The sequence below is a fragment of the Phoca vitulina genome, unplaced genomic scaffold (assembly GCF_004348235.1).
Source record: "Phoca vitulina isolate PV1807 unplaced genomic scaffold, GSC_HSeal_1.0 scaffold12, whole genome shotgun sequence".
NCBI lineage: Eukaryota > Metazoa > Chordata > Mammalia > Carnivora > Phocidae > Phoca > Phoca vitulina.
Window position 1 is genome coordinate 1,393,973 of NW_022589715.1, and position 27,158 is coordinate 1,421,130.

Consider the following 27,158-nt stretch of genomic DNA (forward strand, 5'->3'; position numbering starts at 1 on the left):
TACTGACTGCTCTTGGGCCAGGTATTGTGCTAGTACGTCGTTACCTGATTACCCTTAATTCTGAAAGGTATTGTTCCGATTTGAGGTATAGATGAGGAAATGGATATTTACACGGTTTAAAGGTCATCCAGTCAAATTTGAGGCAAGGTGTGCCTGACTCTAGAGCATAGGTTCTTTCTGCCTTTTCTGTGCCTCCTTCCCTATAGCAGGACTTGGATGAGAGTCACAGCTACCCAGCATGCACAGTAAAAGAGGTGTCTAGTCCCCCAGATTAATGCCTTGGGGGTAGATACCTTCCTATAAATTCTCGACTTCCCTTAGGCCATCTCTGTGTTAAATATAAACTGTGTTAGATCATCATGGCCTATTCAAAGCATGAACCATGGCCCTCCAGAGCTTCGGATGGCTCTGCATTTGGAATGGTGCCTTTTGACACAATACTTAACGACAACTGTACCTGGATCAGAGAGACCCACAGTGCTCCAAGGACTGCCTCCACCACTGCAATCCTAGCAAACCACCACAATGGATTTTGTCACAGAGCTGCCCATTTCCCAAGTCTGCCGCAAATTTTGAAAGTAGAAAATATTCTTTATAATTGCCAGTATTCATCCTCTGACCTCCCTCCCATCTACTTTAGTCATAGTCATTTGTTCACCAAATGTAGGGGGAGTATCTGAGAGTTGACAGTGACTTACAGTTCACATTCTGGCTTCAAAGAGCATGTCTCCATGGCACCCAACACCCATAGCCAGATGGCCAAACTGGATCAACTCAGTTCTGGAAAATGTCTCTGCTTCCACATCAATCTGTCTTTGCTTTGCTCCTTCCTTCTGCTTTAAGATTTCATTTCTTAAATCTACTCCCTGGTTTTGATGTTTGGACTCTCCTTACTCAGAACTGGTACTTTGTTTTCGGATTGGTTTTTAAAAATGGTCTTCCCATCATAGAACGAGAAAGTAGAATGGTGGTTACCAAGGGTTTGGGGGAGGGTGAAAAGGGAGAGTTGCTGTTTTAGTGGTGTAGAGTTTCAGTTTTGTAAGAAGAAGTTCTGGAGATCTGATTCACAACAGTGGGAATATAGTTAACACTACTGCACTGTCCGCTTAAAAAATTGTGAACATGGTAAGTTTTATGTTAAGTACTTTTACCATAATAAAAAAAAAATGCCAAAACCAATTTTTTAATACCCAGGGGGAAAAAAGTTCCCTCCATCCAGATCTTTCCTAAGAGCCGCAAACTGATGCTATAATGCTACGTTACGCACAAATTGGAACTGACTTTAAAGGACGTTTACACGTTAACATGTGTTCCAGTATGGAACCTTGATGTCGGCTAAAGCTATAATCAGAATTTACTCAGTACTTGCATAACCTGTTCCCCTTGGGTCACTCTCTTGTACTAGTTAAAAACGTATGTTTTGAGGGGCACCTGGGTGGCTCAGTGGGTTGAGCGTCTGCCTTCGGCTCAGGTCATGATCCCAGGGTCCTGGGATCGAGTCCTGCTTCCCTTCAGGCTCCCTGCTCAGCGGGGAGTCTGCTTCTCCTCCTCCCTCTGCCCCTCCCCACTACTTGTGCTCTCTCTCACTTTCTCTCTCAAATAAATAAATCTTTTTTTTTTTTTTTTTAGGAAAATGTATGTTTTGATGCCTGGATCACTGGTTCTCAAACCTCAGTGCATAGTAACAATCACAGGCTTATTATAAATGCATATTCCAAGGCTTACCCCGGACTTAACTGAATTAGAAATCCTCTGCGGCTGAGGCCCAGCAATCTGCATGTTCAATAAACTCTATGTTCCTCTGATACAGGCTGTCCTTGAACCACGATTTGAGAAATTCTACTTCAGAAGGTATGCTGCTTTTAGGGCAAAGGTCAAATGTGTAATTTTATTTTTCTTCCATGGTTCAAGCTCAGAGCTTTGTACTTAGTAGGGACTTAACATGTGGTTGAAAAAAATACAGTAAAAAAAAGTATTTTGCTAGACTTGTCCAAATAAAACATAATCTGTAGCATGTGGTTTCTTTCAGAATTAATTGTGCATTAATACTTGGTATTTGAGCAAGCCATATAATTAGGAGCTATAATGTGATGCAAGCTCCAAATATGTGGCTGTAGTGTTAGTGTTTTGAAATCCAGACTCTCAGATCCTCTGATCTCATATAACTCTAAAAAGTCATTGCTTTCTTGAACTTTTTATCCCTCTTCAGCTTTTAAATGGAAATGAGGCATTCCTGGTTTCAGCCTGATTTACAGCTTTTAATCTGGGTTCGTAATGAAGTATTAGACAGCATTTGATGTATTTCATTGTGTAGTCTGTCCACACAAGAATAACTGTGAATGTATGTTTAAAGTTCCACGTACTTTAGAATTTAAGTTTTTGCCTGAAGAAAAAGAAAAGTTCATTTATCTAGTGAGCAAAGCAATTTGGAGTTGCTTCATTTAGATTAAATTCATAATTTTAATTCTAATAGAATCATTTATATTTATGATATCACCAAAATGTGCCATGGCAGCTTTTTACTGAGAAATTAATAAGATAATTTGTTTTTCATGCTCTGGAGGAATTTTGCCCATCAGATGGGCGGTGGTCTGTGAAGGATTTCTAACCCCGAGTCTGTGAATTTACAGTGCCAGAGTAATTTCTCGATGCACTCAATATTACTTGGATGTAATGTGAAGTGTAATTTGTTCCCCACAGAGAACATAGTTTTTTGCTCAAAATTTGCCTATACAAAGTGAATTTCATTATGGTTCTATCTCCGTGTATTTTTTAGAATGACATCATGCTGTAGAAATATAAACATTCAAATGGAAAATCAAAAGTTGGATCAGATAGTAACACCCCGATAGATTAGGCCTTTAACTTTTCTAAGGGACTAATGTATTACATATTCTCTCTCTCCCCTGTATTGTTTTATTAAGATGTCGACAGTAACCCAGAGGTCACCAAATGCTTGGTATGAATATAAACAGGAATTTGTGGCGTTCTGAAACGTCTTCAGAGGCTTGGAAGGTCAGGTCGAAAGTCACAGAAACTTAGAACTGAAAGGACCTCAGAGATGGAGCCTGAGGACATTCAGGTAACAGAGTTGCTCAAGAGTGCATGATGGTAAGGAGACATCTGGCTTCTCTCTCAAGGCAGTGCGCTTCCCTCTGCTTTGAAGGAGGAACAATTAAGAAGTAGTTTTGTCTATTCTGTCTTTGGGTAATATAGTCATCCTAACTGTTCAGTAATCTACCAGATATTACATGTATTTGTTTCTTCTTTCTGAGTCTTTTATCCACCGAGGCAGAGAGACTGTAGGGCAGATGCCATGATCCCCTGCCTCTTGGTATCCATGCCCTTTGACCCCCTCCCCCAGAGTATGGGCAGGACCTGTGATTTGCTTCTAACCAATAAAATGCAGCAAAGGTAATGGAATATACAAGGTTATGTGTATATGATTACCTTACATATGGCTAGACGTAAACCGTCTTGATAGGAGACTCTTCTATAGCTTGCCTGGCCAGATATGGCTTAGCTGGGTCTACTTCTTTAGAGTCTTATAAAGCTTCAGTCAAGGTATTGGCTAGAACTTTGGTTTTATCTGAGGCTCAACTGGGGAAGGAGCTGCTTCCAAGCTCATGTGATTGTTGGCAACGTCCGTTCCTTGCATGCTTTCAGATTGAGGGCCTCGGTTTTTTGCTGGCTGTTGGAAGGAGGCTACCCCCAGGTTCTTGCCATGTAGTGGTCTCCAGAGGCAGCTCACAACATGGCAGCTTGCTTCTTCAAAGCCGACAAGGAAGAGAGAATCTCTTGGTCATATTGAATATGACCAGAAGACTCACTTATTTTAACTTGCTGCATCTATTTGGGGGAGATTTTGCACACCATAATTTGTGTTAGAATTCTACAACTTGTGTTCATGTTCACCTTGACAATATCAATATAAACCCATTTTGAATTGCTTTCATTAGTTACATAATTATATGGTTCAGGGGATTATGGAGTGTATTGACTCTATTGTGAATTCAAACAAATGCAGTTTTTTAAGCAAGGAAACTGTATGCACTATTAAATTAGCAACCAACCTACCACTTGGCCTTTACTAGACCAGAGCGACTTTCAAAGCAATAAATTTTAATTTTTGCTCAGCAAACCAATTTCGCTGCCACGTTCTTTCCCCTCCTTCCTTTCCTCCTTCCAAATGTTGCACAAAAATAAGGTAATATTTGGGCACCAATGCTCTTGGAGCCCATGGTAATCTCCCTCTGCCTTCAGAAGTGTGTCATGCCCTGTCCCTACAGCGATCTGCTTTCTTTTCTGCATATTTCTTCTCAGCAGTGGCTTTCACAAACCAGCTTATGGTTGAGCTCAAAGGCTTTTCCCAAAGGGACACACAACTGGCAGAAACAGCAAAAAGAAAGTGTCCTTGTTTCAAAATCAATAGAAAAACTTTTACCACAACACCAATTATTTCTTTAGTTATGATGACATCAGATTTTAGTCATGACAAAATTGATACTGCTCTAGGCATTTATTATTGGAGAGTCTCAGGATCCTTTTTTTTTTTTTTTCCTTTATTACATGGAAACTAGTGCTGTTTTATTTTAGGTGCTTGGCAGTGACAGAATACCAAGAGAGGCCAAAGCCAAAGCCAGTGAAGGCAGGCAGTCTGGTTTAGATTTTCCCACTGAACTTTACCAAGGCTGGGCCTCTCCTGGGAGATATCCTGAACTGTTTCATTTGTGCCGGGATTCTTGGAATTTTGCAAGGTAACTTTGACATTATTGTTTACTGACAATTAGACTAAGTAGAAATAAACTACTGACGAACACAACTCAATTTTAATGAAATTAATGGAAAAGTTTTATTACCATCCCACTAAGTGTTCTCGTTCCTTCAAAGAGTTGTTAGCTTTTATATTTTATTTTTGTAATGTAGGTCTCCTTCCTAACCTTCAACCATCTTTTCAGAGTTCCTACTACAATTTAGAGGTCCATCCCTTACCTGCATTCTTTCAGTTAGTCATTCCAGGAGTTCTGATTTATTTTCATTAGTATGATACAATTCAAGTCAAAGGAGCACGGTTCCCCACAACGTGTAATCACCTAGCACTTCTGCACATTGTGAACAAAGATAGGCTTTTATTAAAAATATCTATAAGGCCTTCAGGTACAGTGTATTCCACTTGAACAAAAATATGCAGATTTTTTTGCATTTTCTTTGACAAGTTTTGCTTGGGTTTCCTCTCTATTATATACATTGAAATTTGTAGGTGACTACAGTAAAAAAGTGTATTTTCCTCCACTTGCAAAACCAAAATAGTGGAAGAAAGTCCCACATTACCTTTCCCCACGAGGTCTTTTGACTTCTTCCCCTAATGCCTTTTGAGAGAGTCTATCATTAATTTTAGATTAAGAACACAGAACCTTTCTGTTCCCATACAGGTTTTAATGCTTCATTTTTAGAGATGGCCTATATAGGGAGCTCTGTGAAGCTGTTCTTTGTGAGAAGGAAAACACTTCCCCACAAAAAGAGAAGGGACGTTTCCAGTGAACAATGAAAGCCTGGTAAATGGACTTGGAGTTTCTTTGCGGAGTTCATGCTTTGCACATGGGAGCATGGTTTGCTCCCAGAAACATCCTACCCTGTGACTGGACATTTTCTGGCCAATGTCAACTTGTGTCCCTTTAATCATTTCAGTACATTACAGCTGTTATATCCTGACCACCTTGGACTTCCTTCTTCCTTTCTGCTGTTACAACGGGGTCATTCACTCCTTTCTCTCTCTCTCTTTTTTAAAGAAATCTTTTCCTCCCCATCTGTGCCTGGGAATGTACATACTCTTGCTTTTCCCCCACCAGCTCTGGCTGAGCTCATTGTTTAAGCTATTCTTTCTAATGTACAGGTCTTAGCATGAAGGCTACAAATGGACAGCAAGAGATGGCTGGATCCGAAAACAATAATCAAATCACTAAACCAAAAATAGGGAAATGGGACATTTTGTTTTCCTCCAGAGACTTAATTTCTTCCTGTTTTCTTTGGTTTCATCTTACTTCAGGCCACGTATCATTTTCAAATATACATATTAGTAAAGGTGGCTTTGACTTTATCCATTTTTATTATGACTACCCCAAGTAAGAGAGAGCTTTTGTCTCTCCCTTAAATACCATCAGCTTGTTCTTGCCACTGCTTTTGCTTTGCTTCAGGTGGCACTTCCACGGTAACGGGGAAATTAGTGTGTCTTCCTAACATTATATGTAAATACTCTTCTGGTCTTCTAAATAGGAGTCACCAGCATAAAAAGCATTTAGAAGTTTTCCTTATTCTTCCCTAAAACAAAATCAATTCTCTTAAATCCTGTTCAGTTTTATTTTTTTTAATCAGGGTATAGTTGACATATAACATTGTATTAGGTTCAGGTGTACAACATCATGACTCGCTGTTTGTATATATCATGAAATGATCACCACAGTAAGTCGAGTTAACATCTGCCACCAAACATAGTTACATTTTTTTCTTGTGATAAGGACTTTTAAGTTCCACTCTTTTAGCAGCTCACAAATACACATTACAGTGTTCTTCACTATAGTCACCAAATCCTTTTCAGAAGGTGGGATATTAATAAAATAATTTTATAGACCACTGCTCCTCATACTGTAGTGAGCATTGGAGTCACCTGGAGTTCACACAGATTGCTGCCCCCCCCACCACCCCCTGAGATTCTGATCCAACAGCTACTGAGGCTACTGGTCCACAGACAGCAGACAGCATGCTGAGTAGCCCCTCCTATCAAGAGATTCTCTGGCTTCCCCTATGTTGCTTCTCAAAGTGTTCCCCCCATGTAAAGAGCAGCTTGTTAACAGATGGTAGATGTGGGATGACCGACAGAAAATGATAGATGATCAATAGATAACTAATAAAATCATAGGAAGGACCTTAAATAATAACATTTTTTTCTTTAAAATTAGTACGTTTTTAAAGATTTTATTTATTTATTTGTCAGAGAGAGAGAGAAGGAACAAGCAGAGGGAGGGGCAGAGGGAGAGGGAGAAGCAGGCTCCCCGCTGAGCAGGGAGCGTGATGCAGGGCTCGATCCCAGGACCCTGGGTTCATGACCTGAGCCGAAGACAGATGTCCAACCAACTGAGCCACCCAGGCATCCTGAAAATTAGTAAGTTTTTAAAGCATGGGATACATACTATAAAAAACAAAAGAGCACTAAATATGTCTATCACAAACCAAACTGTCCCCGCATTCCAGATCTGTACTCCCACTTTGCCAAACCAACCAGGTTTAAATATTTTGTTCGAGTATGTGAACACCACATTTAGAAAGAAGTTGAGAATTGCCCTCCACACAGTTGATGCCAGTTGGTACTTTCATCGACTGTTATGGGAATTCTTACTCCTCCGCACTCGAATGGTATCAGACAATATCATCAACATTTGGCTCTGTCCATCTGATATGTGAAAAATGAGATCTCATTTTTATTTTATATTGTCTATAATTATGAGAGAAGTTAAACAAATTTGAGTAGTGAAACCGTGGACAGTCTTTAGTTTAATGCCAATGGCTGACTCGTCTATAAACTTAGCTTCGTCATTTCTTTTAAGCCAAAGTATCTGCTTTTCTCGTCCACCTGTTGATATCTTCCTGTTGTTGAACCTTGCCTCCAAAAGTACTTCAGTTCCTTTCAAATGAAATCAGTGTGGTGATCCCCATGGTCTGCCCCCTACCTCATTTCCCCCAGGAAATTCACTTTGTAGGTCATTCCCTTGGGAAATGAAGGAGGTGATGTAGGTTTGTGGATGGTATTTTATATAGAAAATGGTACATCTCCAACCCCAAGCTTTGCTTGTGGTAAATGTCAATTTAGCACAACCAAGATGATAGGAAGTTAAACTTTGACTATGGTACCATGACCAAAGCTGAATTTCCCTTAGCTTGTTTATTGGTATTCACTTGAAGGGAACACACACACACACACACACACACACACACACACATACACCTCAGACTGCTTTTTGAAATCACATACATTTCCTGCCTTCTTCTTTCCTCAGTGCTCTTACGACCAGCCTATTTATAGCCCAGGAAAGGAAAAAGCTCCACTGGAGGCAGGAAAACTAAGTTCAGAAAGAATAGGAGGAAGTGTGCCTGCCATTTAGCCAAACAACCTTTAATTCATTGAGCTCAAAGCTTAGCAGCTTCACTGTCGTCGTGAGCAGTAAACAGCTTGCAAATTTGAGATTTTTTTTCTCTCCCCACTTTTGACCAGCGTTGGGGCTGTGGAAGTCATGGCAGCGTTTTAGAAGACAGAACAGAAATCTCTAGGTGTTTTCATGCACGAAGAGAAACTTGTGAGGGGTTGGCGAAGCGGAAAGAAGACAGTTCAACAGAGGGATGAGTTGGAAATGATTCCACATCTGTGAGTTAAGGTAAGTGTCATTTTTAAGACTGTCCATTGTTTTGTCTACATGCATATGGTGAGCAGTGGGCATTAGCCAGAGACAGTATGCATGCTGCGAGGGCAGGGCCTCATGAAAAGCTCATAAGCTTGCTTATATTTCCGAAGAAATGTAGAAACCTGTCTCCACCAGGACATCTTCAGTTTGTAACAATGATAAATATTGCTCTTGAAATAGTAGTTGTTTCCTTAAGATAGCTTTATGTCCATTAAGTTTTCTTCTGTTTCATCATCGCCAGGGATTAAATAGTATAAATGATATTACTGAAGATCATTTTAAAAAATAATTTCTTGAGTTCGTCTGTCCAGTCCTTTCAAATTGCTGATTAATAATCCATGTACCATTTCTTCGATCACTGCCGGTTTAGAATACATTTAAATTGGCTCTCAAGCAAAAATAGTCAACTTTAGAAAAGTTGCTTTAACTGAAAGTTAAATTTCGTAGAAAAGTAAGTGAAGAGAGAGTTGTTGTTGTTTGTTGTTTTTAATACAAAGCTTCTTTTCCTGGACATTCATTTTCAGACAAAGGAGAACCTTCCAGAAGCACCAAAAACAGCACTGACCAGCTCCAGTGATAGAAAGTGTTCACGATAATTACTTACATTTAAGTTAGGATTTCAAAACATCTGTGTCACGTACATTTTCTGAGTGGCCTGAAAATTGCCCCCGGGTTTGGAAGTGGAAAGGTCAAAAGGGAATGGGTTAAATCCAGGAACAGTTCATGCTGCCCACAAAAACTTGGAAAGCTCCTAGGAACATTCCAAATTCTTTTAACATTCCTTGCCATCAAACAAGTACGTTTGTTTAAGTGATGCACCGTATTTGCATCCACTGCTGAGAATACCCACATTAGTGTCCTGGAGGAACTTGATTAACGTTGTCGCAGTGACAACAAAGGAATACATTTCTAGCGGTCTGTTGAAAAGAAAGAGCAGAAGGAAACGTGTTGCTGTTATTCCGGCTTATCCCAGTTTGAGATTGGTATGTTGAGAATCTGTCGCAAGGAGATAGCAAAGCCGGGAGCCAGAGAGGCTGAGCCAGCCAGATTTCCAATGGCATGAGGACGCCAAGCCATGGTTCTGTCTCCACGTGGAGCTCGTTGGCTGCTCTCTTTCCTAGGAGAATTTAAGGGTTATTTTTTTTCTGATTAGAAAATTAGAATTCATCCTTGGAAACTGTAGTAAAGTGTAGTGTTCTCGAATAGGGAGAACAAGTTTTCTTCGTTGAACTTCATCCGTACAAAGAAAGAGGGAAATAAAGTTAATCTGGATAAATATGATGGATCTGAAGAAACAAATAAACTCTTAGCACGCATTTCCAAGACACCCCCGTGCTGCCAAGTTAATTCTGAATCTGTTTTATTATTTCCCCAAAGTGAAACCCAAGGTCACCTCATTAATTGTCCCCGACATGGGTTTAGGGATAGACACAGTGCTGACCGTGATCTTGATTTCGGGAATGTTGAGTTCCCTCCCTTACGGTTTCAAAACAACTTTCTCATCTGACATATTTACGAGAATAAAAATGGTTTAAACACTGTCGAAGGTTTAAATAATAGAGAAAATTAGGCGTTATGCCTTTTGTTCTAAGAATGTATTTTTTTTTTCACTTTTAGAAATCTTATGGTTGGTCATTGGTTTCTGGAGGCCCCACAGATGCTTATAAATATATTCATGAAATCCCAGTTATTTAAAATAGATTTGGGGGGGATTGTTTAATCGTTTCACCAGTTTCTTGATGTACTTTCAAGCTCCTGAGGCTATTTGATGTTAGAGTTAGCTAATTTTAGCTTTTTTATTAATTAAGTAGAAATGTATTGCTTGATTTCCAGCATGACTCTTGTAATTGCTCTGTGTTTGTAGGTTATATGATAGAGCCACCTCTGGCCCTCACATTTAAATACAAGTGAAATCAGATGACTCTAGAGATAGTGTGAAGTGGTGAGAAATGGAAAAGTCAGCACATGTGGTCCATAACTTGTAGGATATGTTGAAGTGGAGTGTGGGGAGAAGCATGCCAAGGTCAGGCGGCTGCGCGCACCTGGCTGTGGGGATGCGGGGGGGAAGTCGCATATTGGTTTTAGTGTGTCTCTGATAAGTGGCCTCTAGAGGTTTTCTTTCTCTGATGCCTCATCCCCGCACTCCCTATATTGCAGGTTAATAGCAGCACGACACCACTAAAGCATATTTATTAAGTTTTCCTACTTATACAGCAATCTTTACCTTTGCTAACTCAGCATTTACTCTGAGAAAGGGAATTACGTAAGACACAAAGCATCCGACACCACATTCATTATTAACTAAATGAACGGTGTAGATAGTGGGTACCAGGTAAGGAAGTCCTGATCCAGGCAGGCTTCGTGGAGTTATGAGGGTGAGCTGACTCGCAGGGCGGAAGAGCTGATGGGTATAGCAAGCGATAAGAGTGTCCAGAACAGGATGGGAGCTGTGTATGTGGGCCTCTGCACATTCCTATGAGATAGCAATATTCTTGGTGTGCCCAAGGAATAGGACTGTCCGATGGAAAACAGGATTCCCGGTTAAATGTGAATTTCAGATAGACGACAGACTGTTTTAGTGTAACGTGGGCCCATTGCACAGGTGTGTTTGAAGCCAGCTGCATGGGACATACGTATTCAGAAATATTATTTGTTGTTTATCTGAAATTCACATGTAACTGGGTGTCCCCTGTTTTAATTTCCTAAATCTGGCAACCATAGCAGGGAGCTATGAGTCAACAGCTTGACAGGGGCTGGGGCAGTGAGCATATGGGGCCAGAGAGAAGCGTCTGTAGGAGGTTGGGGTCAGACTGGGGTGGGACAGTAATGCCAGACAGAGGAGTTTAGAATCTAATTTAAAACCACTGGGAAGCCACTGAGGGGCTTTGGAAAGGGAAATGACATCAATAAAATTTGCCCAGTTAAGACAGGACCCAGTGGGGCAAAGAGAACAGGTTGCCAACAGAGAGAAGGGAACCAGATGGAGACACATTAGAGAACAAATCGACCTGTTTTGTAAACTAATTGGCTTTGGTTATAGGAGGAGAGGAAGTGTTAGAGAAGATGTTATGTTTCATGGTCTGTTCTGAGAAAGAGCCAATCAGAGCGATAGCAGCAGGTCAGGGAGTGGGTGAGGGAGATGAGGACTTTGGTTTTAGTCATCTTAACTTTGATGCCATGATGGACAGCGGGTAGAAATCGGTAGCGACCAGCTGGAAATGGCAAACAGCTTAGGAGGGAGGAGAGAAGCAGAAGAGATCACAACGGGCCAGCACTGATTGGGCATTTCCTACGTGCCAAGCCTGTTATGTCCAGTCTCTTGTTTGATGCTCACAACCGCCCGTAGGCAGGCTGCCTCGCTAGCCACATTTTATAAAAGAGGAAATGGAGGCTCGGAGAGGTTAAGTAATCTGTCCACAACTACCTAGCTAGCGAGAGACAGAGAGTGGAACGCAGGTGTGTAGGAGGCCGAAGCCCAAGATCTGCTCTGAATTCCCCTTCTGCATCTGCAAAGATCTAAAGGCACCAGTTGTTCATGCTGTCACCCAATTTTTTAAAAAATTATATTTTATTATGTTATGTTAATCACCATACATTACATCATTAGTTTTTGATGTAGTGTTCCATGATTCATTGTTTGCATGTAACACCCAGTGCTCCATGCAGAATGTGCCCTCTTTAATACCCATCACCGGGCTAACCCATTCACCACCCCCCTCCCCGCTAGAACCCTCAGTTTGTTTCTCAGACTCCATAGTCTCTCATGGTTCGTCTCCCCCTCCGATTTCCCCCCTTCATTTTTCCCTTCCTACTATCTTCTTTTTTTTTTTTTTTAACATATAATGTATTATTTGTTTCAGAGGTACAGGTCTGTGATTTTTAATTGGATTCCTGGTATTTAATTTTTTCTAATGGGTAGCTCTCAGAATTCTGCACCTTTTGGTTAATCTCCCTGAGGAAAAGGGAAGAGTGTATACTCAGAGAATTTCGTATTTCTTTACTTGCATGGTTATTTATTTCCAAAATTGGTTTTCCCTTCAGTGCCTCGTGTTTTACTTTTCCTTGCTTATCTGGTGAATTAAAGATGATGCCGAAAACTGGCCCATGAATGTTAAACTCTTTTCTCTGTCCCCGGCTTCCCTCTAGTGGCCGTCCCAGGTAATGACGCCCAGGCCAGGCAGGGACAGAGCAGGCAGCTGCTAGAAGCAAGCTCTTTAGGAAACCAAGAGTTCACAGAATCACTGCAGAATCATCTGCGGGCTCCTAAATGGTTTGGAGGCTAGTTGTGCTTGGAGATTCTGGAAAAGGACTTTGTGGAGTTACATACCCCCTTACAGTTGGTTGGCCTGAAGGACATTTTGAATAGACTAGTTTCAGATTTATCTTAAACTTTGTAAGCATGAAAAATACATCACTTCTTTATCTTGTTAGGAGGGTACATACTACCAAGTTTGGTTATTAAGCTTTTAATGCACATATCTGCTTTTATTGTTAAGAGAGTTTCCTAGGCCTTTTATTCTAAATGTTTACTTCAAGATACACAGTATAGTTTTTAGTCAGAAGTGAGTAATGTATCTTTTAGGAATATATCTTAAGGAAAATATTCATAGATTGAGACCAAAATATATGTGAAAGAATGTGTGTCTATTTGTAATGGACAAATTTTGGACAAATATACAAAATGAGGAAATCGTCAAGTAATGTTCCACAATGTGGAATTTTATATAGCCATTAATTAAAATATTTAATGTTTTTAGTAAATGTTAAGTGAAAAAGAAGGCAAAAAATTATATACATGGTGTGAACTCATTTGCTTAACAATTATATATGTTTATATGAAGAAGAGTTAATTAAAAATTTACATATCAAAGTATTAACAATAGGAATCTCTCCTTGGTGAGATAATGGGGATTTTTATTTTCTACTTTGTCTCTGGGATAAGCATTTTCTCCAAGATAAGTATGTACTACTCTTATAATCAGGAACAAAAACCGGTGTGTTTAAAAAAAAGTGGAGAGCCAAGTCCCAGGGTTGATTTCTTGCTGTCATGGCTGACAATAATGTCTGAGCTAACTCAACCCCATTTACAGCCTCTTTGCCCAGTAAAGAGCTGTATCCTGTTTGTGACAGCATAATTCATTGTAATGGAAAAGATTATGATGCACTAGCCTGGTCTGTGACTTCACTATATTCATCAGCAACAGGAAACAAAGACACACACTTTTTTTTTTTCATAATTGTTTTAGTAATAATTGACAATTGGAGGAAATGAATGGCAGAAAACAATTATGGGCAGACAAGCTGGTCAGCAGATCAGACTGGGCAATGCCAAAGGGAGCAGTGACTCCCAGTATGTTTTTGATTCAGGAATCTGGTAATCCCACATCAGGGGTTTGGTACTAAACTTTTTATGTATATCAACACTCGGGGTCAGCGTGAACTTTTCCCTGTGTGTGTGTGTGTGTGTGTGTCTCCTCTAATAATAAACTAGCCATTGGTTGGTTGCCCATACATAAAATTCTAAAAGTTTTATTTTCTATTAAATGGAAGAATATCAGATTCATAGTTCTGTCTTCCATGAAATGATCCCTGGTCTTCATTTTAGCAGCAATGGTTGGGGGAACAAACAACAAAAACTCAAAGCAAGTGAATTCATGATTCACTCTGTAGCGGAACGAGCACAGTTAGCAACCAGAGAGCTCAAATGAAGGCTGCATCATCGACTAGGAAAGAGCGAAGTGAGGCAGGTATTCCGTACGCTGTAGAAACATTTCTCGTCCCTAGTGGCTTGTGTCTATAAGCATAACTTCACTGTCAGGTTGGGTACTCTTGAAATTCTTTGGGTGGAGAAACTAAACATGCAGGGCGTGTTTTAACCTTTACTCCAAGTCAGATTCTCCTCTGATTAGCCTGATATGGAGCACAATTCCACAGTAGCTCTTGCTTCCAATCTTAAAGACAACTTACAGGTCATGCTGTTTGCTGTGGAGGCCTCTAGACCAGTGCTGTCCAGTAGAAATATAACCTGAGCCACAAATGTCGTTTTGTATTTTCTAGTTGTGTGTGTGTGTGTGTGTGTGTGTGTGTGTGTATTACTAAAGATTTCTTTCTTTGTACTAAGTTGTGTGCATTATTAGAAACACAATGTTCATAATGCTTTCTGAAAGTTAGTTTTAGACTGTGTAATGAAATCATTCCTATGCCTAAATTCACTTGAAAACATCATTAGAAAATAAGGTTTCTTACCATCATATAACCCAGATTTCAAAAACAGGGAGTTTTTCAAAAATAAATAAAAAGAAACAGAATTAATTTTTTGAAGAGTTTATTTCTTAGAATGAGAGAGAGAAGGCATGAGCAGGGAGAGAGAGACTCTCAAGCAGACGCCCCACTGAGCCACTCGATCCTAGAACCCTGAGATCATGACCTGAGCCGAAATCAAGAGTTGTCTGCTTAACCGACGGAGGCACCCAGGTGCACCCAAATAGAATTAGTCTTTAAAATGTAGTTATTTAACCCAATATATCAAAACATCATCATTTTGACAAGTAATCAATATAAAAGATTATTAGTGAGATAGTCTACCTTTTTTGGGGGGTGGGGGGCAAGTCTTTGATATCCAGTGTATATTTTACTCTTAACACACATCTCCACTAGGACAAGGCTCATTTTTACGTGCTGATCAGATTCAGGGGCCTGGTGGTTGCTGTATTAGACAGTGCAGATCTGAACAGAAAAGCTGTAGTTACATAAAGAGCATGAGAAGTTTGGCTTGCGGCATCCTACTATCTATCTGTTCAGGACTCAGTGATACTTGTGATTTATTCAGCTGTGGCCACTCTCACAGGTAGCAACTAAAACTGAATGACTGAAAAGCAAGCAAAAGATTGGCAGTTTACGAATTTCTGCCCATTAGAGCAATGCAGTTGTTCATTTAGACCATGTAACTAATGGATGCTTTAATACAGAAGAGGGTAATGGAGGTTTTGAAAAACTCCACATTTTTGAAATCTGGGTTACATGATGGTAAGAAACCTTATGTAACCTAATGATGTTTTCAGGTGAATTTAGGCATAGGAATGATTTCATTCCACAGCCTAAAATGAACTTTCAGAAAGCATTATGAACATTGTGTTTCTAATAATGCATACAACTTATTACAAAGAAAGAAATATTTAGTAATTCACACACACACACACGCACGCACACTCCTTCTAGCATTGTGATCGCTTGCTGATGTCTTTTCGGCATTCTGCATTGTCTTCTGTGAAGAGTAGGAAGTATGCTTTAATAATCTTGTATAACTCCTATGCCCTGGGGACTCTCATGCCAGTCAGCTGGAGCGATAAAGATAGCTCTGTGCGCTAAAGATGGGGATACAAAAATAGAACCGGTGGAAGTGGGTCCAACTAAAAGACTGTGGGTTCTTGTGGCCCCCCCAGTGGCAGAGAGCTGGAGACAAGGGCCCCGAAGTCCTGGCAATGAGTCTCAGCCCCCTGGACCCATCGTAGTCTGGGTTCACTTCTTATTCCATGAGGGTCTGTTTATAAAAGCTAGATTTAAAGCAGTCAGAAAACTCGAAAGTCAAAATAAAAGTTAAAGACATTTAAAATGTAAATAATGACCATCCATCGCATGATTTACAAATTGGTAGTGCTCCAAAAGCCTGTTTGTAAGAATTTTCTTGGCCTTCTGAATTCACTTTCCATTTTTCCCATAGAAACAAAGTCATAAAAAAAAAAAAAGAAACAAAGTCATAAATAGTGATGGGGTATGCGCACCTAAAATACCGTGTACTGGGACACCTGGGGGGCTCAGTCAGGTAAGTGTCTGCCTTGGGCTCGGGTCATGATCTCGGGGTCCAGGGATTGAGCCCCTGCTCGGCGGGGAGCCTGCTTCTCCCTGTGCCTGCAACTCCCCCTGCTTGTGCTCTCTCTCTCTCTCTCTCTGACAAATAAACAAAATCTAAAACAATAAATAAATAAATAAAATTAAGTAAAATAAAATACTGTGTACTTACAATGAAATTATTACAATGTATTTACTTTATATCACAATATATTACATTAAATTTTTATTCTTTATTAAATCATGATTAATATAAATAATCTTTCATATATATATTTATATTATATACTTATATATTATATTAATTATATATTTATAATTTTTATAAATCTGTTAAATAACTACAATGCATTTATAATGAACTATAGTTATTAATGTATCACTTCTACGTTAGTATATCATACATTAATAATATGTTGTAATTACATTAATACATTAATCATCTATGAATAATTAAAACAAAAAAAGCATATGCTGAATCAAGGCACACGTCACCTTATATCCGAAGCAACAAGCGCTGGTAGGGAAGCGAGTCACACCAGGCACGGGAACAAGTATAAAATATATATCATACTTATTTTGTCCCTTGATGTCAGTAGGAAAGCAGATTCACTGCAAATTGAGGCAACAGGTGGAATTCTTTCCTAAGGAGGCTGCCTTACCTCTGCGACCTGTCGGTGGAGACGGCTTTTCATTTGGATGTCTGAACCTTGGATTTGCCTTTTCCTTAAGGATGAAGTACATCTAGCACTGTCCTTAGTGTGTAGCCATAATTAGGATCTTTTTTTTGTTCCCAAGTAGGGTGAGGTTTTCCTAAGTAACATTTGGCCGAGAGGAAGGCGGAGAGAAAGGTTGCAGTGAAGGAGATTATGTGGGCCCATGAGACAGAGATTCATGCACAGTTGCTCAGTTCTCCGAAGGAGAAAGGAACCCAGAGCACCAGGGACTCTGCTTTGAATCTGGGTTTTTTTCCTGCAGCCTCCAGGGTGGGAGAAAGGAGGGGAGTGAGGTGTGTGCATGTAGAGAACACTTTCTGACTCCGTTTCTTCTATCTTCGTGAGTGCCATGAACTCTTGGATCCTACGGAAAGGACCATGGCTTTTTCTCATCACTAGTAAATGAAGAGCGAGTGGCAAAGTAAGGCATTAACTGCCCTTCGGGCAAGGTCAGGGCCACTGGTTGGTTTCACAAATTAGCCAGAGAATTCAAGAACGTATAGGTGGGGTGGAGATCATGTATGTAGCTCAAGAACAGGAGCCTAGGCCAGGAGAATAAAGTATTCCTGTGACTTCTCTCTTCTGGAACGCCTTCCTGTCCTTCCTTCTGGCTGGGAACTGGGGCTGTCTCTCTGGTCAGGGAGGTCTGCCAACAGAGATCAAGGGTCGGTGCTGTGCTGCGTGCTGCTCAAAGGGGCAGGCCACGTCTGGAGCATGCACATCTGGGTTTTCTGCATCTGAAATGACCCCTATCCCTCTTGACTGATGAACCCATCCTTCTTCAGGATCCTCTCTCTCAATTTCTTTGGCTTCTAGGACGTTTCCTTTAAAACCTTCACATTTTTTCTTTGCTGTGGAAACTACGACCCAGACTACCTAAATCCGCCACCCATATGAGTTACCCATTTGATTTCTCGAATTCCACCGCTGAAATTCTCAGTGTGTCTTCTGGCACATAACACCTTTGTTTTCTCATTTCTCTTTCAAGATTTTAAACACATAAAATCAGCCACTCTGTCCTCGACCCTACTGAAAGTATAATGTCGAAACTTTCTAAATGATGCAGGAAATAACCTCTTTCCACTTTTATTCCTCTTGATCCCTGCACCATTTACTATCCTAAAATTGTCCTCTATTGAAATCTGAGATGCCCCATTGTTCCTGTTTTCTTTCAATCTTGATGAGTGTTTTCTTTTTTTCTTTGCCCTCAATTGCAGCCATTTACTAGAGGTCCTTGTCTTCCATTTATCTCTAAATCCTTTCTCCCTCAGAGAGCTCGTTCATGGCTTCCATATGTAAAGAACTCTACCCTTGCTTCTCTAGCTCTGAGGGGATTGTAGCCTGCATTCTAGGACCAGGTGTCTGTCCGTATGCTTCTACTCGACGTTCTGTCCTCACTTCAAACTTAGCATGTCCAAACTGAAAATCCTACCCTTCTTCCCTGAGCTATGTAGCCTCCCTGTGTTCTTTCCTTTGATGGTGACATCATCCCATCTGTGTTGGAGCCATCTTTCCTCCATCTTGTTCTTCACCTCCTGGTAACCCAGTAGGTCATCCTTCCTGTTAAATGTGTCTCACATTCCGTTCCTCCTTTCCTGTCACTACTGCTTCCCTTCTTGGTCCTTTTTACCTGAATCCGGGACTCTATCAGTAGCCGTCCAGCTGATTTCCTTCCCTCAGGCTCTCCCCTTCCCTCACACTCACCTCTCCACACTTCTGAGAGAATAATCTGTCTTGGAGGGTGTTATACTTTGTGAAGTTAACATTTGTTGAGTAGAGCCCTGTAGAGTTGCTGGATGGTGAGCAAAACAGAAGACCGCAACAGAAACTGAAAGAGAGGGATTTACTACTCACAGGTCCTGGAGGAAGCACACCGCATACCTTGAGGGGCTACACAAGGAGGTCAAGGTGGGGTGCGGGCACAGGACCTGAGCACATGCCTTTGTTAGAGGCTGTGGGTGGCATGCTTTGGGGTTCCTGGGTTAAGGCCAGATTGGTCGATTCAAACCAAAAAGTGTAGCTTTTTGTAAGTCCCACCAGGTCTTACGTGGTCTTACCAGGGTAGCATGAGGGAAGGCCTTGGGAGGCTGGGGAGACTGTTTATCACAAGGGTCTTTAGGGAGGTCCTATCAGGAACTTACGTTAACCTGTCACTCTGCAGGTTGTTATCCAGGGCAGGCCCTTGTGTGAGGGGCTGGTGTCCGTTAGCTAAACTCTTGACACAAGGCTGCAGACGGCCTGGGATCTTAGCCAAGGTTGAGGAAATGGAAATACATTTAGCGTAGCTACATTGGTTATAAGAAAACGTGTATGTCATGGAAGCACAAGAAATGAAGTGGAGAACGGCAGGGGCCTCCCTCCAGAAACTCGGTGATCAGATTCTGAGGCCATGAATTCTGGAACATGATGGTTTCTACCTCCATTCCTCAGAGGCTCTGCTCACCTCCCCCAACCCCAGCTGCTCTTCCTGCCTCTACCTCACCAAGCACAGCATGGAGGATGTCCATCAGCTCCTCAGTTTGAAGGTTCTTTTTATTCAAGCACTGATCGAAATGGATACATCTCTTGCTTTCATTCCAAATTCCCTTGAGAAAGAATCTGATTATCAGACTGGCCTAAACTTGCCTCAGGTATCCATTCCTTGTCTAGGCATTTATGACCTTGAGAGAGGAATCACAGGACAAATCCAGAGGATGGGGGCAGTTTTCAGAAGAGGCTCATGCTTGTGAAGCTATACACACCTGGCCATCAGGTGTAATAGAGCATTTTATTTTATTTTTTTACTTCTCTCTGCCAGACCCTAGCCAACAACATGTCTCCTAAATATGCCTGAACATATCGTTCTCTCTGTGGATTTTCCTGTGCTGATCTAGGAGACTAGAATTCTGCCACTCCCCCTTCTTTCTCTCAATCAAATCCTATAGGCTTCCAGACCCAGCACACATCTGCCTTGTTTGATGAAGCCATCATCAGTCTTCAGGGACATTGCCCTCTTCTGATGTGCTATGACACGCTATCACATGATGTTTGGTGATATTTCTTTAATTCAGTCGTTAGATGCCTGGATGGTTCATTTTCCAGGACTTTCTTCTCTCATCAACTGAATTATAAATTCCTTGAGGTATAAGCCATAGGAGGATCATTGGGACCATCTATCTGCTGGTTATCATACATATAAAGAGAAAATAAAATTTTAAGAGTGGTGTGATTAGAGTTGATCTTATTTTTCTTCTTTGTGCTTTTCTGTACTTTTCAGATCGCTTGTGGTGAACATACATGAGTTTTGAAATCACACACATACAAAGAAACACAAGTCACTTTTCAAAAACTGCAACTATTCCAAATAGGAGCAAGTTGATCCCTGATACCTCTACATAAAGTTGGGTTATCTGTGCTTTTCTAAGTTCTGTTATGTATATAACCTTATAACTTAGGAAAGTCATATGGGAAGAGGGATAATTTTGAAATCTGGAGCACAAGACTGGGAAAGGTGGCCATGGTAGAGAGCCTGGGAGAGGCCGGGCCCACAAGGACCACCACAGAGGGTTGAGTATTTTGAAGAGTGATGACTGTATTGTATAGTGAAAGAAGGGTGTAGCACAAACATTTAACTCCTCTTCTGCTTTCTGTGATCCCATTCAAATGAGATCACAGGGTTTGGTGTGTGTGTGTGTGTGTTTAAAGTCACAAATACATAGTGACAATATTTGGAAAGCTGGGAAACAGTTGGCTACTAATTCAACAATAGAAATGAGAAAATTAATCCAATTTGCACTGGAGAACCTTTCCAAGACCCAGGAATTAGTGACACCAGCTACCCTTGAAACTGTAGTTCCAAATTGGTGAAGATGAGGCCAATTTGAGGAGGACCGGTTTGAAATCTTCTTAAAAAGCAGTTAGCTTGGGTTGCCTGGGTGGTTCAGTGAGTTAAGCGTCGGCCTTCAGCTCATGATCCTGGGGTCCTGGGATCGAGCCCCGAACACCGTGTCGGGCTCCCTGCTCAGCGGGAAGCCTGCTTCTCTCTCTCCCTCTGCAGCTCCCCCGGCTTGTGTGTGCACGCTCTCTCTCTCTGACAAATAAATAAATAAAATCTTAAAAAAAAAAAAAGCAGTTAGCTTTCCAGATCCCCTCCCCAGCTTCACACAGTTGGGAGACTGCTCCTCTCTCACCATAGCAGGATTCTGGCAGTTTGTTCTCTCAAGAAGTTAAAACATGGGGTGTGTAGACTGGGGAGCCTGGTCTTTGGATAGGGCCCAGATGAAGTAAGGCATTTTATACCTAAAACTAGAGAATTAATTGAAGGTTGACACCAGCCCTCTACTCCCAGCTCCTAGAATGGTATAGGCAAAGCAGAAAATGTGACTGCTAATAGGTTCTAGGTTTTGTGTCTTAAGATTTGGCCGCAGGAAAATGGATGTTCTGGCTCCAGGTCTGAAAAGCATGGGGCAGTGACTCATCATAGGGTAGGGAATCATCTGCCTGAATCAAATCAGATGTTCATCCCTGAAACGCTCAAATGTGGCCAAAGCAAGAGAAGGATTAAGACTACTCCACTTTGGGTCTCATGCCCATCCCTGGACCAATAAACTTAGCCCAAAATACCAAAGAAGTTCCAAAGGTAGGAGGGGCAGATGAGGTTGTCACTAAGAATGGGCATGTTAGGCATGTCATAAATGTCAGCTGAAACTCCTTAACCTCCTCTGGAGGCAAGGATCTTATGTCGGCAAAGGTACTATGAAGCCTTAAAGCTGTCTTACCAATGTAAGAAATGAGTACACTTTGCATTTCCACAATATATGATGGGTTTCAAAGTACTTCGTTTCATTAGCTTTCCAGAAACACCTGTGAGACAGATACCGTCATTCCCACTTTATTGATGATTAGGGGGACTCCTGATGGTAATGGTGTGGACTGACTTACTATCGCTCAACTAGATTAAGGCAGAGCTGGTAGGAGAAATCCTGTCTTTTGGGTTTTGTTGTGTTCTGTTTCCATCACTTACATATAACACGCAGTGCTCAACGCAAGTGCCCTCCTTAACACCCCATCACCCATTTAACCCATCCCCCTGCCCACCTCCCCTCCATCAACTCTCAGTTTGTTCTCTATCATAAAGAGTCTTTTATGGTTTGTCTGTCTTTTGACTCTTTGTCTGATTCGATTTCTATGTTAGCACCCCAGTGGGCAGGTTCCTAGGTAACTGGGCAGGGAAGGCCGTGTGGAGGTGCCTGCCCTCCCTGGGCAGTGGACGGTAGGACTGACTGTTCCTAGTCACCGAGGGTCTCCCCCACAACTGCCCGCATGGCAGCCCCAACACGTGTCCCCTCAGTAGAGGCCAGGAGAGTGCTGCCAAGCACACATGGCCAGAGGAGCCACGTGGCCTCTTTTTGGAATAAGACTAAAGAATTAACTTCTGGGAAGAATTTTCCATCTGTTTTCCAGATAAGATTGATTAGAACCATCTACCCAGTTTTGCAGATTCCATGAAAGCATGGATGAATTGTCCCATCTGGTGTGGCTGTGTTGGGTTCACATTTCTCAGAAGAGTTCTGGCTCCGCCAGGCAGGGGAGGCCTCTTTATCTTCAGACCTCCTCCCGAGAAGAGGAGCTCGAGGGCCCAGAGGCGAGCCCCACACTGGCTGCAGGGCCCCACTGTAGGTGGGAAGGGTGGCCTCATGTGGTCTCCACTAGACAGCTCTCTGCGCCTTGCATTTACCGTCTGCTGAGGTCCTGGCAGGCAAACACACTGTTTGCCAGTTGTCTTTGCCTCCCTTACGCTTCCCTCACCCTCTCCCCTCCTGACCAAGTCCATTCCCTTTGTTATTTTTGGTATAAAGAACTTTCCTTCCATTAATTTCAAGGCTTCAGAAAAATAAAGAAGGTTGAGTGAGGGAAGATATCTGATCCTCTTTTCTGTACACACACGCACGCGATCACACATACACACACACACACACACACACACACCCTACACCTGTGGAGCTGAACTGATTAAAAAATGGGTCCATCCTTTTGCTTCTTATTTAATAATAGTCTTTGCATTTTAATGGTGAGTTCAGACAGTCTATAATGCTATAAAGAGTCAATAGCATTACTTTCTCTTTAAGGTTCTTTTTGTCTCCTCTCCTGCTTCTTTTGGATTTTTCAAGTTTTCCTTATTCTAGTTTCTCCCCTCTAGTGTTTTGGAAGTTATGTCCTCTATTTCTTTTCTTGTAAGTGTTTGCACATAAAAGACATTATTTGATATAACAAAGTCTAATCCTAATGTTTTCATATTGACATCTTCTTCTGAATAACACAAAGACCTTAGAAACCTTTCATTCCGAGCTCATTCTCCCATCCGTCATCTTATTACTGCTGAAAATTTTAGCTCCACTTTTTTTCCTTTTAAACAATTTTGTCGAGGTATAATTGACGTATAATAAAAGGTGCATATTGCAAGTATCGGTTTGATGTCTTGACTTATGTAGATACCCAGGAAGCTATCACCACCATCAAGATCATAAACAGTCACTTAAAAAATAAAACGGATCAGGGTCACACTTGAGCATAACTGGTTGCATGTTACCAAGGTCCGCTTGCTTTCTGTAACCTCATTTTACGTAAGAAGTTCTGTAGTTTCTAGACAGAATTAACTGAGATCATCACCATTCATCAAAGCCCACTAGGCCTTGTGCCAAGTGCTTTACGGTAATTAGTTCTCATTGCATTCTTCATTGTCTTCAATTTTTAATTATAAAAACAGCACAGGTTTATTATAAATAAATGTACTCAATATCAAAAATGAACAGTGTAAAAAAGGAAAGACTTGCAACTCTTGCAACCCTCTTGTTTTCTTCAGAGTGGATGGATATATGTTTATTGCTTGTTATCACTGTAGATATCTTCTATGCTTTCAAAAGCGTACACGATTGTGATAAAAATGGAGCTAAATACGTAGTTTTTTTGGCTTAAAACAGTACTCATTGATACACAGTGATTTTTGCAGCTTGCTTTTTTCACTTCTTACGGCAAAGCTGTCTTCCCATTTAATCCTATTCATGGCTGCATGATATATATGGCATTGAATTAATGCCCTGTGATTATTTTGATCAATCTCCCTTTCTTCTTAGGTTATTTTCCCCTTTTTTGTTGTGATTACACATGTCTCACTGAGCTTGTCTTAACATTTATTTTTGTGCCCTTGTTGAATATTTTTATAGGATAGAATCCTGAAATACAGCCCATTATTCCCAGCCCATATGGCCACCATTTGAGTTGGGTATTATCATTTCCTTTTTACAGTTGAGGACTTTTCTACTTAAAGGGTTAAGCTTACTCAGCTGGTGAGTGGATGATGAGGGAATGAGAATCCTGACTTCCCAATGCCCCAGTGTGTCAACATCTCAACCCTCAACACAGTGCCTCTCCTACTAGTTTGGAAAAATGGTTAAAAGAGAAAAAGGTTATTAATGTTGGAATTGTCAGGAGGATTAGTGGGGATTTTCAGCTAATGGTAGTCCTGTGGAATTAGAATGCAGGACGTATTTCAAGCAATTTGTATTTTCACCTGGCCCTTCAGCTAAGGACACTAATGTGAGCCCTGAGGGGCTATTTTTAGCAGGTTACTTTAAGCCCTGGGACAGGGGCGGGGGGAGCATTGTGAAATAGCCTGTCCATCACAGGCAGCAAGGAATTGCTTACCCACTTTTTTGTTCCGAAGGAAAGGACGCAGACCATCTGGGCCAGTAAGTTGGGTCCAAAATCGGACTCATGTTTATTTTACTTAATAAATGTGCTCTTGAATAATATGAATTGAATTTTGGTTGGTTGAATGCCATTTTCAATGCACCAGGGGTGCACACATTTCTTGTAATCCTGCAATGAGTGGCTTTCTAAATGCTTTGGTAATGTGAACAAATTTCCCTGAATTTATGTTGACTGTAACTTATTTTTTCTTAAAGCAGGGAACCTTATGCTTGGTCACTTGTGTCTTAAGAGTGTGTTGGTTGCTCTAGCCGTATCAGTTGGAATATATATGCTGTGAAAAATATAGAAGAGTGTTGCCCAACTTCTCACTCCAAAGTCCCAAACCAAATGATGTGGCAAAACCATATAATTTTGAAGAGGTGGTTTTAGAAAACCAGCCCCCACCAGGAGGAGTGGAGCTCTAGACAGTGGGTACTCCTATCCTTGTGTTTGAACTGTGGGGCCCATTCCTGTCTCACGGGGATGGCATGGGGAAGAGTGGGCTCTTCAGTTACTAAGGCCACAGTCCAGGGAATAAAATCGAAACAAGTGAGTTTTTGACTGACCCTTCTTCGCACTAACACCACTGCATTCTTTGAAAGTACCGTGGATCATTTTTAGTCCAACATTAACATTTTTGTTCTTCATAACATATCAGTTCACATTCACTTGTAATTTTTAAAAATTAATCAGCATTGATTCTACAACTGGAATGACCTTTAAAGTTTATGGAATTTTTGGTGTGTGAAGATACTAAAGACTAGCTGGAGGGAAATAGGCTCCAACTTTTAACTTTGACACATTTTGAGTCAATTTGATTAAAACATTTTGGTTTTAAAAACTATTATTACTTGCCAATATCTTCAATATAATTGACTTAGTTAATATACCTGATGGAACATAATTCTGAAAGGAATTTTTAATGCTTCTCAGATTAAAATCTTGATCCTCTAAGTTGATATTTATCAGTCTTTTTAAGGCCATAGATGTTTGCATTGATTTTAAGTTAGTTTTGGGAAAATAACTGAGAATGTATAGTAAAATGAGTAATTCTGCAAACCCAATAATCCCAGTTTTGGATATCTATACTATGGAATTAAAAACACCAGAAACTAAAGGTATATGGGCAAGGATGTTTAGTGCAACACTGTTTATACTAGCACAGAACTTGGAGCGTGTTGAATGTTCATTAATAGGGTGAATAAAGTATGATATAACTACACTGTGGAGAAGGATGCAGCTATTAAAAAGTATAAGTTAAATCTCTATTATTGACATTGGAGCCAATATACATGAACATGACACTTTAAGGGGAAAAGTCAAATACAGATTTTTTAAAATAATTTTTAATTTTTAAAAAATTTTCTAATTTTTTCTAAAAATAGAACCCCATATATATGTGTATGTATGAGATACATTTTTCATAGGTGTATGTTACCTTGGCAAGATGGGTGTGGATAGGACAGAGAGGTTACTAAATTTTTCTTTATGTCTATCTCTGTATCATTTGATTTGCTACAATGAACATTATTGCTTTTTAAACTTAAATATTTTATAAAGTAAAAAAGAAACGTAGGAGTCCTGCTTTCCCTATTTTGCAAAAGGAAACAAGACTATTCTTCCATGTGATAATGTAGTTATTCTGACCATTAGATATAAATTTAAAAAGAATTTATAGGCATTCAAATACCTATCAAAGCCTCATCATGTAGGCTGGTATTTTTCAGTTGTTTTAGCCCGCATTCCCCTGCATTGATTTCTCACGACCATGTGTTTATCTCCACCAGCCAAGAAGCTTTGCAGAGTTCTCACTTCCTATGGTTATATTAAAGAAACAACATCCACTCTCAGTTCTGACCCCTCCCCTCCACCTGCCCAATTTGAGAGTTTAAACACAGCATACATTGATCCACTGCTTTTCACTAAAAGGAATGGCAACACAAAACGAGCCCTGAGAACAGAAACTTCTTGTTTAATTAAAACATGAAGGAAAACTGGAAATTTTCCTACCACATTTTTATGTGCTTCTAAAAGTGCTTTCTTAGTTTACCCCCTCTGATCTACAAATCAGAAAATCTGGTTGCAGTAATATTAGATCCTCATTACTCAATGGGTGCCTGCTCTGTCTGTGGTTACCTTTGTGTTCTCCCAGGCAGTCGTGATGAAGAATATCTCATCCAAAGGCTTTCTAGACACAAATGTTCTAAGTAATCCCAAGACTGCCGCCAAAAGTTTGAGCAAACACAGTGTAAGTAAATCATGGCAATGTTTAATGAAGTGTGTGATAAAGGTAATGATACTTCAGGAAAGGATATGGAAATGAGGTTAGACGCTCAATCCTCACAGATTTATAACCTAGAGGTGGTGATGGTTGGATTAAAATGTAAGCAAGTCGTTTGGCACAAAGGACTGG

The 27,158-nt window shown here is 40.7% G+C and overlaps 1 protein-coding gene across 2 annotated transcripts in view; it reads left to right on the top strand.

Moving 5' to 3' along the window:
• Nucleotides 1-27,158, top strand: part of RASGRP3 (RAS guanyl releasing protein 3) — a 130,589-nt gene that overhangs the window by 8,678 nt on the left and 94,753 nt on the right. Inside the window, exons 2-4 of one of the 2 annotated variants that reach the window (XM_032410275.1) lie at nucleotides 1,630-1,851; nucleotides 2,925-3,082; nucleotides 8,267-8,426. The gene's annotated coding sequence lies outside the window, so the exon portion shown is untranslated. The remainder of the gene's footprint in view (nucleotides 1-1,629; nucleotides 1,852-2,924; nucleotides 3,083-8,266; nucleotides 8,427-27,158) is intronic. The other variant, XM_032410276.1, reaches the window with a different exon arrangement.